The 12972-nt window shown below is 43.2% G+C and overlaps 1 non-coding gene across 1 annotated transcript; it reads left to right on the top strand.

Moving 5' to 3' along the window:
- The first annotated feature begins 4991 nt into the window (after positions 1-4991).
- LOC127676562 (small nucleolar RNA SNORA17) lies at positions 4992-5119 on the top strand. The gene has a single exon (XR_007976031.1). It is a non-coding gene; the product is annotated as a small nucleolar RNA SNORA17 (small nucleolar RNA).
- The last annotated feature ends 7853 nt before the right edge of the window (positions 5120-12972 follow it).

Genomic DNA, 12972 nt, shown 5'->3' on the forward strand with positions numbered 1-12972 from the left:
CTTGGGATGAAGCCTACTTGATCCTTGTGGATGATTGTTTTGTTCTTGGATTTGGTGGGCAAGAATTTTATTGGGTATTTTTGCAGCGATATTCATAAGGGAAATTGGCCTGAAATTCTCTTTCTTAGTTGGATCTTTGTGTGGTTTTGGTATCAGCATAATTGTTGCTTCGTAGAAGGAGTTGGGTAGTGTTCCATCTGTTTCTATTTGGTGGAATAGTTTGAAGAGTATTGGTGTTAAGTCTTCTTTGAAGGTCTGATAGAATTCTGCACTGAAACCATCTGGTCCTGTGCTTTATTTGGTCCGAAAGCTATCTATGACCCCTTCTATTTCTTTAGGGGTTATAGGTCTGTTTAGATGATCTATTTGATCCTGGTTTAATTTTGGTATTTGGTATCTGTCTAAGAAATTGTCCATTTCCTCCAGATTCTCCAGTTGTGTTTAGTACAGGCTTTTGTAGTAAGATCTGATGATTTTTTGAATTTTCTCAGTTTCTGTTGTAATATCTCCCTTTTCATTTCTAATTTTGTAATTTTGGATACTTTCTCTGTGCCCTTTGGTTAGTCTGGCTAAGGGTTTATCTATCTTGTTGATTTTTTCAAAGAATCAGCTCCTGGTTTTGTTGATTCTTTGTATGGTTCTCTTTGTTCCTACTTGATTGATTTCAGCCCTGAATTTGATGATTTCCTGTCTTCTCATCCTCCTGGGTGAATTAGCTTCCTTTTGTTCCAGGGCTTTCAGTTGTTCCGTTAATCTTCTAGTGTATGCCTTCTCAAATTTCTTTTGGAGGCACTCAAAGCTATGAGTTTTCCTCTTAGAACTGCTTTCATTGTGTCCCATAGATTTATGTAGGTTGTGCCTTCATTTTCGTTAAATTATAAATAATCTTTGATTTCTTTCTTTATTTCTTCCTTGACCAAGGTATCATTGAGTAGAGTATTGTTTAGTTTCTATGTGTATGTGGTCTTTCTGTTGTTTTTATTGTTATTAAATACCACTTTTACTTCATAGTGACCTAATAGGAGGCATGGGATTATTTCAATCTTCTTATATTTGTTGAGGTCTGTCTTGTGACCAACTATATGATCGATTTTGGAGAAGGTACCATGAGGTGCTGAGAAAAAGGTATATTCTTTTGCTTTGGGATGAAAGGTTCTATATATATCTGTTAAATCCAATTGGTCCAAAACTTCAATTAGTTTCACTGTCTCCCTGTTTAGTTTCTGTTTTCCTGATCGGTCCATTGATGAGAATGGAGTGTTGAAGTCACCCACAATTATTGTGTTAGGTGCAATGTGTGCTTTGAACTTTAGTTAAGTTTCTTTTATGAATGAGGGCGCCCTTGTATTTGGAGCATAGATGTTTAGGATTGAGAGTTCTTGTTGTTGGATTTTTCCTTTGACCAGCAAGAAGTGACCTTCCATGTCTCTTTTGATGACATTAGGTTGAAAGATACTGTGTAATTTTGGTTTTGTCATGGAATATCTTTGTTTCTCCATCTATAGTCATTGAGAGTTTCGCTGGGTATAGTAGTCTTGGCTGGCATTTGTGTTCTCTTAGAGTCTGCATGAGCTCTGCCCAGGATCTTATAGCTTTCATGGTCTCTGGTGAGAAGTCTGGTGTAATTCTGATAGGTCTTCCTTTATATTTTACTTGTCCTTTTTCTTTTACTGCCCTAAGTATTCTCTCTTTGTTTAGTACATTTGGGGTTTTGATTATTATGTGACAGGAGGTAGCATCAATGCCTATAATCCTTAGATTTGGCTTTCTTATTGTGTCCTGGATTTCCTGGATGTTTTGGGTTACAAGCTTTTTGCATTTTGCATTTTCTTTGACTGTTGAGTCCATGGTTTTTTTGGTATCTTTGGCATCTGAGATTCTTTCTTCTATCTCTTGTATTCTGTTGTTGATATCTGCATCTATGGTCCCTGATTTCTTCCCAAGGTTTTCTATCTCCAAAGTTGTCTCCCTTTGTGCTTTCTTAGATGTTTCTACTTCTGTTTTTAGATCCTGGAAGTTTTTGCTCAGTTCTGTCATTTGCTTGTTTGTGTTTTGCTCTAATTCTTTGAGAGATTTTTGTGTTTCCTCTATTATGACTTCTGCCTGTTGGTCAAAGTTCACTTGTATTTTTTTTAAGTGATTTTTGCATTTCCTCCTTATTGGCCACAAACTTCTGACCCATATTGTCCTGAATTTCTTTAAGTGATTTTTGTGTTTCCCTTGTAAGGGCTTCTAGCTTTTGATCATTTTTCTCCTGAATTTCTTTAAGAGATTTATTTATGTCCTTCATGTGTTCCTCTAACAGCATCCTTACAAGTGCTTTTAAATCCAACTCTTGTTTTTCTGTTGTGTTGTGGTATCCAGGACTTGCTATTGTTGGAGAATTGGGTTCAGATGCTGCCATAATGCCTTGATTTCTGTTAGTAACATTCCTACGCTTGCTTTTAGCCATCTAGTTCTCACTGGTGTTAGATGGTCTTATTGTCACTGGCTGGTACTTCAACCTACTGTGGACCTTTAGGGCTATTTCCATGACACTGGATGACTGGGTTTCCTCTGGCACAGATTACTGATATGCTGACTTCCTCTTTTGTGCCTTTGGAGCCCTTCTCAGTCTTGCCTCAAGAAATGTTATACTTGGGTTGTCAAGGTGAACCAGGTGTTCTCAGACTATTCTGTAATGGAGCAAAGATGGTGGTGGGGGGCGCTCATTCCCTCTGTTGATTCTCATGTAGGACACAGGCCCCATGACCAACCGGCTTGCAAATAAACCGCCTATGTTCTCAGATCCTGGGTGCAGGCAAACCCCTGGAGATTTGCACCCCCAGAGATCTTAAGCTCAGGATAATACAGTACCTAGTGATGTTTTTCTGTCCTGGCAGGCCATGGGGAGTTGCTCCCTCTGCTGCTCTCCGTGCAGAAAACAGGCCCCCACAACCTATCAGCTGGGAGATGAACCACCTGTGTGCTCAGGTCCTGGGCACAGGCAGACCTCTGGCGGTTTGCACCCCCAGAGATCTTAAGCTAGGGGTGATACAGCACCTAGTGACGCTCTTCCGCTCCGGAAGGCAGCAAAGGGGATTCTCTCCCTCTGCTGCTCTCCAGGCAGGACACAGGCCCCACACCCAGAGGTCTGGCAGACAAACTGCCTATGTGCTCAGATCCTGAGTGCAGGCAGACCCCTGGCCGTTTGCACTCCCAGAGATCTAAAGCTCGGGGTGATACAGTACCTAGTGACGCTCTTCATCTCCGCAGGCAGCGAATATTCCTCCTTAAGTTTTATGATCAGCTATGCATTACTATGATCCACCTGCTCCACAGACACCACCGTGGTCCTCCTGTTCCATGGGCATAGTCGTATTCTACCTGTTCTATACCTATCACTGTGATCTACCCGTTTCATGGGTATCACCGTGCTCATGATTATCCCCATAGCTTCTTATTCCAGGAGACTCATCATGTTGTACCTCTTCTGGGGTAGCAACATGGTCCATCTGTTAATTGTGTATTGTGTGTATTCCTCTCCTCCTTACATATTTTGAACAGTTGTGGAAAGAATAACAGAAGATATAATACTTCTCATGGTAAATATGCTGATTCTTAACAGTAAGCACATTCTTATCTTTCATGCATTGTATGTATGTATGATAGGAAGATGTACTTGTATGTCTAGGCATGTGAGCTTATGGGTAGCATGTGTACATATGTGTGCATGAGTGGAGAGACAAGGGGTCTATATCAGGTGTCATTGATAAGAAGCTATGTTCCCTGGTTTGGTTTTGTTCTGGTGTTCACTGACTTAACTAGGCAGATATACTAATCAGGGTTCTCTGGAATAACAGAATTTATAAGATATGCATATATGGTGATTTATTAGAATGACTTACAGGCTGCAATCCAACTAATCCAACAATAGTTGGCTGTGAACAAAAAGTCCAAGAACCTAGTAGCTGCTCAGTCCACAAGGTTCCATGTCTCAGTGGTCTTCAGTACACACAGGAATCCTGAAGAAGTCATCTCTAATGCCAGTGAGAGAATAAATGTGCTCACAAGGCAAGGGCAAGCAAGCAAAGAGTAAAAGCTTTCTTCTTATATGTTCCTATATAAGCCTCTAGAGGAAGGTGTGGCCCAGATTAAAGGATTATATTCCTGCCTCAATTTCTATATCAAAGGCATGTGTCTCCCTACCTCAGAAACTCAGTTTAGAAGTGGATTCACCAACTTCAAACCAAGCCAAAAATAATACCTCATAGGTTTGCCTCCATGACTGGATTCCAGTTAATTCCAGATGACGTCAAGTTGACAAATAAGAATAGCCTCAACTGCTGGTGGGGTTGCAAATTGGTACAACCACTCTGGAAATCAGTCTGGCAGTTCTTCAGAAAACTGGGTACCTCACTTCCAGAAGATCCTGCTATACCACTCCTGGGCATATACCCAGAGGATTCCCTAGCATGTAATGAGAATACATGCTCCACTATGTTCATAGCAGCCCTATTTGTAGTAGCCAGAAGCTGGAAAGAACCCAAGTATCCCTCAACAGAAGAGTGGATGAAAAAAATGTGGTACTCAATGGAGTACTATTCAGCCATTAGAAACAATGAATTCATGAAATTCTTAGGCAAATGGATGGAGCTGGAGAACATCATACTAAGTGAGGTAACCCAGTCTCAAAAGATCAATTATGGTATGCACTCACTAAGAAGTGGATATTAACCTAGAAAACTGGAATGCCCAAAACATAATCCACACATCAAATGAGGTACAAGAAGAAAGGAGGAGTGGCCCCTTGTTCTGGAAAGACTCAGTGAAACAGTATAAGGCAAAAGCAGAACAGGGAAGTGGGAAGGGGGTGGGTGGGAGAACAGGGGGAAGGAAGGGAGCTTATGGGACTTTTGGGGACTGGGGGCTATAAAAGGGGAAACCATTTGAAATGTAAATAAAAAATATATCGAATTAAAAAAAAAGAAAAAAAAAGAATAGCCATCACATCTGCCTCGGATGTGCAGATATGGCTGCTGTGTCACATGTGCATCAGTAGGTGGCAGAGAGGAGAGAGGCTATGTCTAAGCTCAGTGTCCTGACCTGTGACCATCTGAATGATTAGTAGCCTAATGACTGAAAAAAGACCTGGGACGACCACCAGTCTGCTGTCAGCCCCACCACCACCCCTGGACAGAAAGGTATCCTGAGATAACCACCAATCCAGCTCTACACAGGCCTGGATGGGATCCCAGGGTGGGGAGGGAGCCAGAGACTGGAAGAGCACCACCTAGAACTGTGGGCCTAAGGATACAGGCTAAGTCATAAGACCCCTGCCTGGTGCCTTAATGCACAAGCAGGGCATAGCACTCCTGAGACCACTCCTGAGATGACCCCAGATACTCAGAGACTCTGGGTGCCACTGACAGGAACAAGTAAGTGGTGGAGAAATGAAAGAGAAAGAGAAGCAGAAGGATGTGGGTACAATGAAGAGAGGCAGAACTGGAGATTCAAGGGTAGTGGGGAACAGCCTGATGTGAGTAGCCAGCGATGCTGCCAGGGACCAGGGTGAGGCCTGGCCTAGGCTGCCTCCTGGGCCATATCTGGGTCTGTGGCCCTGCAGCAGCAGGAGTCTGTTACCATCAAAAGCCAGGTGGCCATCCCTGTTCTGGATGGATACCCAGGGGGACTCGTAAATGTGGAAGGGCTGTGCAGAACTAGCCCACCCCTCACTTGGGCATTGTGAAAGAGCAGTCTCTGGGGACATAAAAGTGGGAGGGCTGACTCTGCTCCTAGTCAATTGCAGGACTTGGAAGAACAAGTCCTGCACATCACCCAAAAAACACAGTAGAGCTGGCTCTGGTTGTTGGAGTTGTGGGTGAGCCAGCACAGGGGTGTAAGTGTGGGAGAACTGGCCCTGACACTTATCTGATGATTCCTTCCCCTACCTTCGCCCCTTTCCACCTCTGGCAGATGGGAGAGATGGCCCTGGGGTCATGAAAGTAGGAGAGTAGGTGCAGCACCTCACCTGGGCAGCATAGGACTAGAGCTCATTCTGGACCTGGGAGTTGCCTGTGAGCCAGCCCTAAGGGCATGAGCATACAGAGATGACCCTGACTCTTCTGTGCTGTGCAGTGGCACAAGCAAGGGAGAGATGCCTTCCTCCCCTCTTTCAGCACTCACTACCTACCTCAGGTGGAAGAGCTGGCCCTGGGGTAATGAGAGTGGAAGAACTGGCTATGTCCCTCCCAGGAGAGCAGGCCTGGTACCTTGCCTGGGCAGCAGTGTAGGGCTAACCCTGGTTGCAGGAATTTCGGGTGAGCCAGCACTGAGGGCATGAGAGCAGGAGAACTGGCCCACTGAATGAGTCATCCAGGGCAGGGAGGGAGAGCTTGCCCTGGTGGTGTGGGTATGGCAGAGCTGGTGGGCTGACCAGCTCAGATACCTCTCATACTCAGATCTAGGGCTTTGAATAGCCACACTCCAACATCTAGCCTATCAATGAACTGTAGTGTGTGAAGGGGTGGTCCTGAAGATCCAAAGCTGCAAGATCTTCATGACTCAGGGCAACAACAGGATATATGAGAGGAATTTCCCAGTGAGGTTGTAGTATTGACAGTGTAGCAGAAGCCAGAGGCCACATACCAGACCAATGAGTCATTGCAAGGAACATTTGCAAGCCTGGTAATGTGGACAAAAGTGTGTACTGTGGGGCACATAGTGACACACTGCAGCTTCCACAATGAAGTATTTTTCCTTTGTTAGGTGGTGTTGTGAGGGCAGAGGGTGGGTACAAGGGGAGGGGGAGATGAGTGAGATTCAGGTACATAATGTGAACATCACAGAGAACCAATCAAAAGTTTAAAAAAAGAATAGCAATTTGCAGCAAGCTAATGAATGAACCCCTGAACCCCAGGATCAGCCTTTCTCTGCTTTCCTACCAGGGAGGTTACATGTGTGAGTCCCTACACCATCCTTTTACATCATTTCTGGGGCTCAAACTCAGCTCCTTCACAAGAACTTGAGTCTGCTATTTTTCTTTCTTTTTCTTTTTTTTTTTTCATTTTTCTTTCTGAGTGGAGAACCTTTCTATAGATAAGATGGCAGAGATATTGATAAAAAACTTTTTATGATCTTTATGGATTAGCAGAAATTTAGATGGCTCAGCCCTAAAGGCTAGGCTCACAACCAAAAATATAAGAGTCTTGTATTTTTCAGTAACTTCCACATATCCACTCCCCAGGTCTTGGACTGGAAGAAGAAAGCCAATTCTGGCTATTCAGCACTTAATAGAGGAACATGGATGTCCACGTTTCTATTTCAAAGTCCTTCAATTAGTATCACCTTAATTGTTCTTCCTGTGGGAACATATTTATAAGAGTTTGTTTACTCTTTGGAGATGGAGGCTAAACTACTTTCTATGTAATAGTAGCCAAAAATATTCATTCAAATTTCTTCTCTCCTTAAAAAACCCCAATTGTCACTGTACTAAATGAGAAACTTTATATTGAATATTTAAGCAGCTATGTATTGAACAAGTTGCAAAGTGCTTTTGAAGTCTTTATCATTACTATCTCCATAAACTTAAAAGCTGTAGAGTTTCTTAGGTCTGAAATTTTCTCTTCGAGTCTTCTCTTCCCGTACCCAATATTCCTCTCCGTTTCTACCTAAATCACTCTATCACATCTCTCTAACATTAATTAGACCATTGATCAATGATGTGAGTTTCTTCCTAAATGCCCATCCTTCAAATTATGATGACCCACACTCTAGATATGTCCTTGAGGCCTTCAAAAGCCCAGCAGACCTTACTGTCTTAGGTAAGATCAGCAGGTTACTTACAGTCTCAATTGGGTTTGGGGTTTCTATTGCTATGATAAAGCACCATGACCAAAAGCAAACTGGGAAGGAAAGGGTATCTTCTTATATTTCCACATCATGGTACATCATCAAAGGAAGTCAGGCCAGAACACAAGGCAGAAACCTGGAGGGCAGAAACTGAAGAAGGATTCATGGAGGAATACTGCTTACTGGCTTACCCCTCATGGCTTACTTAGCCTGCTTTCTTATACATCTCAGGACCTCCTACAGGGGTGGCACCAACCCCCATGGGCTAGACCCACCCATATCAATCATAAATTTAAAAAATGTTTTACGGACTGGCCTACAGGCAATTTAAATGAAGGCACTTTCTGAATTGAGGTTCCTCTTCCCAGATAACCATAGTTTATATCAAGTTGACTGATAAAACAAAACCAAACAAAACAACAACAAAAACTAGCTAGCACAAACACCATTGCTCTAAGCACTAGGACTTTTGGCAATAGTGCCTTCTATATAAACTAGTAGCCTAATGAAGCAGCCTACAGGTTCTTAGTTCAAAATCCATCCCTTATGAGGAGGGATAGCAGGGCCAGAGAGACAGCTTGGTGACTAGGGACAACTTCTGAGCAAGTATGAAGACCTACTTTTGGATCCTCAGCACCCATGTAAAATGATAGATGTGGCTATGCATGCCTGTCACCCCAGAACTGTGGTGCTCAGAGAGAGAAGTATCGCTGAGGCTTATGGGCCACTGACCATCAGTCTAGCTCCAGATGCAGTGGGAGATCCTGACTGAAATAAATACAACAGACAGTGATAGCATAGGATACTCCAGGTCCTCCTCTGGACTCTCCACATGTACAGGTGTTATGCCCTCCCAGACAAACACACACACCTGCACAACACACATAAGATAAGTGAGAGCTTATCAACCCATGTGATTTAACTCTCCAAGTCTTGACTTTATTATAGAAATATTAATCCTTCCTCTCAGTGGGTGATTGTAGGGATTAAACACACTTGATACATCAGAAACCCTCCCCCAAAGGAATGTGTACCATGAGCCATCCATACACGAGGCTCCCAATGCTCTTCATGTTTCCAACAGCGCAAAGCTCTGTTAAGTGAGTTCCATCTCTTACCGCTGCTGTGCTGTAGCCAGATAAACCAAATTAACCTCAGGCCACCCATTGCCTTTAAATCTTGATTTCAACAGGGCCCAGCCAAGATTCTCTCATCCCCTCAACTCTCTCTTTTTTTAATATGTCTGCGGATTTTTTCCTTAAATAGGGTTAGATTGTTTTCTACCCAAAGGGCTGAGCAGAGAAAATAGGCATGAGGAGAAATCTGTTTTAGCCATTAGCGATGTCTCTCATGCTTCCGGTGACCTAAGTGGCTGCCCTATGCTGACCGTTCTCACCTCTCATCTGAGCCCATGTTTCCTTTAATTTTAATAGAAACAGTACTGGGTCAACCCATCACAGCCTGTGACCTCTCCCAACAAAACAAGGCCCCAACTTGGGACTCGAAAGTTCAGAGAGCTTCCATGCACAATTTAAAATAAATGCTCACGTAGGTGCTACAGTCAGCAGTCAGAATTTGTCTCCAAGTGATTTGCATGCTCCGAGCAAGATTCTCCAATGTTTTGGCCCCATTGGGGAATGATTTGCATTCAGGGAGGAAAGGCTAATATTCAAGTCTTAGCAATTATTGAAACACAACCAGTCAGTACTCCAATAAATTATCCTAACCCAATTACTAAAAACATTGCAAAAACATTGCTGTGTGCTCAGGGCCAGTCTGCCCAGGAGCCTGTATTGGTGGGGTAATTAAAAGCACACCAGCAAGGGCTTCTGCTCAAATATTTGGGGGTGTTTTGTGTCATTTGAATTAGTTCTCTTGGACATAAAAAAGATAGCTCTGTTTACTCCTTGCTTTCTGCACTTCTGTTTTCCCCAGTCTCTGCTTTCTGTCTCTTCCCACTCCTGGCACCTACAGTCTTTACAATTGATTCCAATCATACCATACTAGACAAAGTGATTATGCAATCAAGTATACAGAGAGAGAGAGAGAGAGAGAGAGAGAGGGAGAGAGGGAGAGAGAGAGAGAGAGAGAGAGATTGCTTTCCCTTCTTTCTTTAAAATAAGTGCTGTGGAAACAGCTCACTAAATGAGCCTGAAGACCTAAGTTCAATTCCCTAGCACCCAGGTAAAAAGCCAACTGTAGTCACATACATATCCCTAACCCCAGGTCTGTGGAAGCAGAGACAGGAGGATCCCTCTGCTTGCTGCCTGAGAGATAGCAATCAGACAGGATGTGTCCTCCTCTGACATCCATGTACCCATATACATGTGCGTTTGCACACACACACACACACACACACACATACACACAAAAACAAAAGCAGATTTTATCATGTTTTATTCCTTTACAAGGTCAGAAACACTCACAATTCAGGAATAAATCCTACAGTAATACCCCAGGGGTTGTTGCCAAGGGTAAGAAAATCAAGTGTTACAAAGGCTACACTAACCTCTCAATTACACAGAATTGACAAGTGTCAAAGCCAAGGTTAAACTCAGGTCTGATCATTCCAAGTTCCCCCTACCTTTGCTGCCCAAATACCTTTCAATGGTTGTTTATCATCTATCTGTCCATGTGTGCTAGACGCTGAACTAAACCCTAAAAATATGAGTGTGAAAGTTGAGGAGATTCCTGTCCTGTTGGACTGTGTCCATTCACTGTATATTGGCCAGTGTATTAGTCAGCTAAGCTGAAGTAACAAATAAATTCATTCTCTCCATAAGATATAGCAAACATCACCTTCTTCCTACCATATATCAATAGGGGCTGGCTGGAACCATAGAAAATCATATGCCCATATCTTCCTTTAAAGGTGATGGAGAAATTTAATGCCCAAATATTTGCTACAGAGCACAACCTCAGCCTCTGCCAGACAGAGGGGTAGAGATACCATGTTGAGAACTGTGGTTAGGAGCGCTGCAGTGAATTTACAATCAAGCCAAGTTCCCCAGAACTCTACTTATGAGTCTTTCATCTCCAAATGCCATTTCTGTCAGACCACAGGGATCCCAGGAATCAAACCATACACGATCACAGGGGCATGAACACTCACTCCTTCGTAATTAGGCTCATTTCCTCCGTACCCCCACCCTGCACATCCCAGCAGCTGGCTCAGAAGCCAAGATCTGAGGGTGTAGATGAATCCAGCCTGAAGCATGGGATGGCAATGGAGGTCGAATTAACTCTTCATAATCACTAGCCTGGGCCAGAGGTTTTTCAGCAGCTAGACATACTGATGTGGCCCCTCCTCCCTCACTGCCATCAGCAGCTCTCCTCTCTGTGGCATGGGTCCAGGGCCAAGCTGCATTAGCTGTGTTAGGCTGTGTAGAGACGCTGACAGGAGCCTGTAAATGGACATAGAGATGAAAACATAGATCAAGTGCCACAGTCTAAGCATTTGTTTTTACACCCACAGATAAGTATAGACCTCACCCCCCCATCAAAGATAACTATTTGCAATGGGCAGAAACTACCAGAGAAAACCACAACCAGTCAGAGTGGAGCTGTGGAGCCCAGGCCCCACCAGTATATCTACAATAAAGCCCCTACTCTGAAGTCTCGGGGATCACCATAGAACAGGGCTAAAAGACTATAAAACCCAGAGAATCAGGGAGTTTTCTGGGAGGTTGTGTCTTCTAGGAGTGTCAGAAGCTGACTCATAGATCTCACCAACATGACTCTCTAGCTCAACATGAGCGGAACGAGGACAGCACCAATGCACATTCCAGTGGGGAAACGTAAAGCCCATAAGGCCTCAACCCTAGACAGACAACTATAGGCAGCTAAGGAATGCTGAGATCAGGATGGTCAGCCCTGAAAATACACATACATACTGCATACATACATACACACATACAGACAGACAGACATGTAACATTATATAGACAATGAACAAAGGAGGTCAAATTTTTTGAAAAAAAATTAAAGAATGAAGAGGGGTAGATGGGAGAGATTGAAGAGGGAGAAAGGGAAATGTATATCACAATCTCAAAAACTAAAATAAATAATTTTTAAAGGAAAGAAAAGGAGTGGGCCCTCAGCTTACAAAGTGGCAGAGCAAACTCAGCACTCAGGTCTCTCTTACGCCTGAACACGGTAGCTGGAGCTGAAGCATCCCACTGTCACCAGCACCAGAGCAAAGACCTTGAGTTCATGGCCCAGCATCCAAGGTGCCCAAAATTTGTGCTTCCCAGGAGCAAAGATAAGCAAATTATTCCTTGGTCCAAGGAGTCACCAAACTCAATGCATCTCTGAATCCAACAGCAGCCAATATGACAAAAGAAACTAGTTTAAAGTGCCTATCATACTTCAGAATGCCAACAAGTACAGATTATGAATCTCTATAGTGGCACATTTAAACCCAAGATGACACCCCCTTTAACCTTCCAGGAGCATTATGAATATGGTTGGGGGAGGCAAAGATAGGTTATAGTTTTAAGTTTTTAATCTTTATTTTTAATAATGGTTCTTAAATGCTTTAATTGCTCTTTTACCCACCATCTACCAGAGGTAGTGGGAAAAAAAAGATACAGGGGAAGTGGACCTGTTTAGAAATGGTTCTTTGGACCAAAACGCTGTCTGTGTTGCCTGGAAATCCACAGTTTAGTTCACAGGTTAGCACCAGCAACTTGATCCACTCACCAACACCTCGCAGATATACCAGCAGTATATCCAGTTCAGTAGAGTTGGGATAGCAAACACGAATCAGCAGTGGTGGCAAGATCTAGAAGAAACAGGAAGGCCTCAGCCCCAACACAAGTCAACAAGAAGGACAGAAACGTCAAAAAAAATGTTTTTGCTTGTACTTATCTCAGCGAATTGAAGATTAACAAAGACTGGAGACCAACAAGCATTATACAGCAAGCTCTTTAAGTAAGCCAATCTTAGCCTCCATTGCTGTCCATTTATAGACCCGCCAAACATTTTGCCTCAACATGTCTTGTCTCAATACATGAGTCTATCTCAGCTGACATTACTCTACCAATCACTTGAGTCCAGAGAAGCAACAAAAAACAATAATACACCCCCAAAAGTTTTTTGATATGTTTCTGTATGTAGAGTACTGACAAATAGAACAATGTA

The sequence above is a fragment of the Apodemus sylvaticus genome, chromosome 1 (genome assembly GCF_947179515.1).
Source record: "Apodemus sylvaticus chromosome 1, mApoSyl1.1, whole genome shotgun sequence".
In the NCBI taxonomy this organism is placed as follows: Eukaryota; Metazoa; Chordata; class Mammalia; order Rodentia; family Muridae; genus Apodemus; species Apodemus sylvaticus.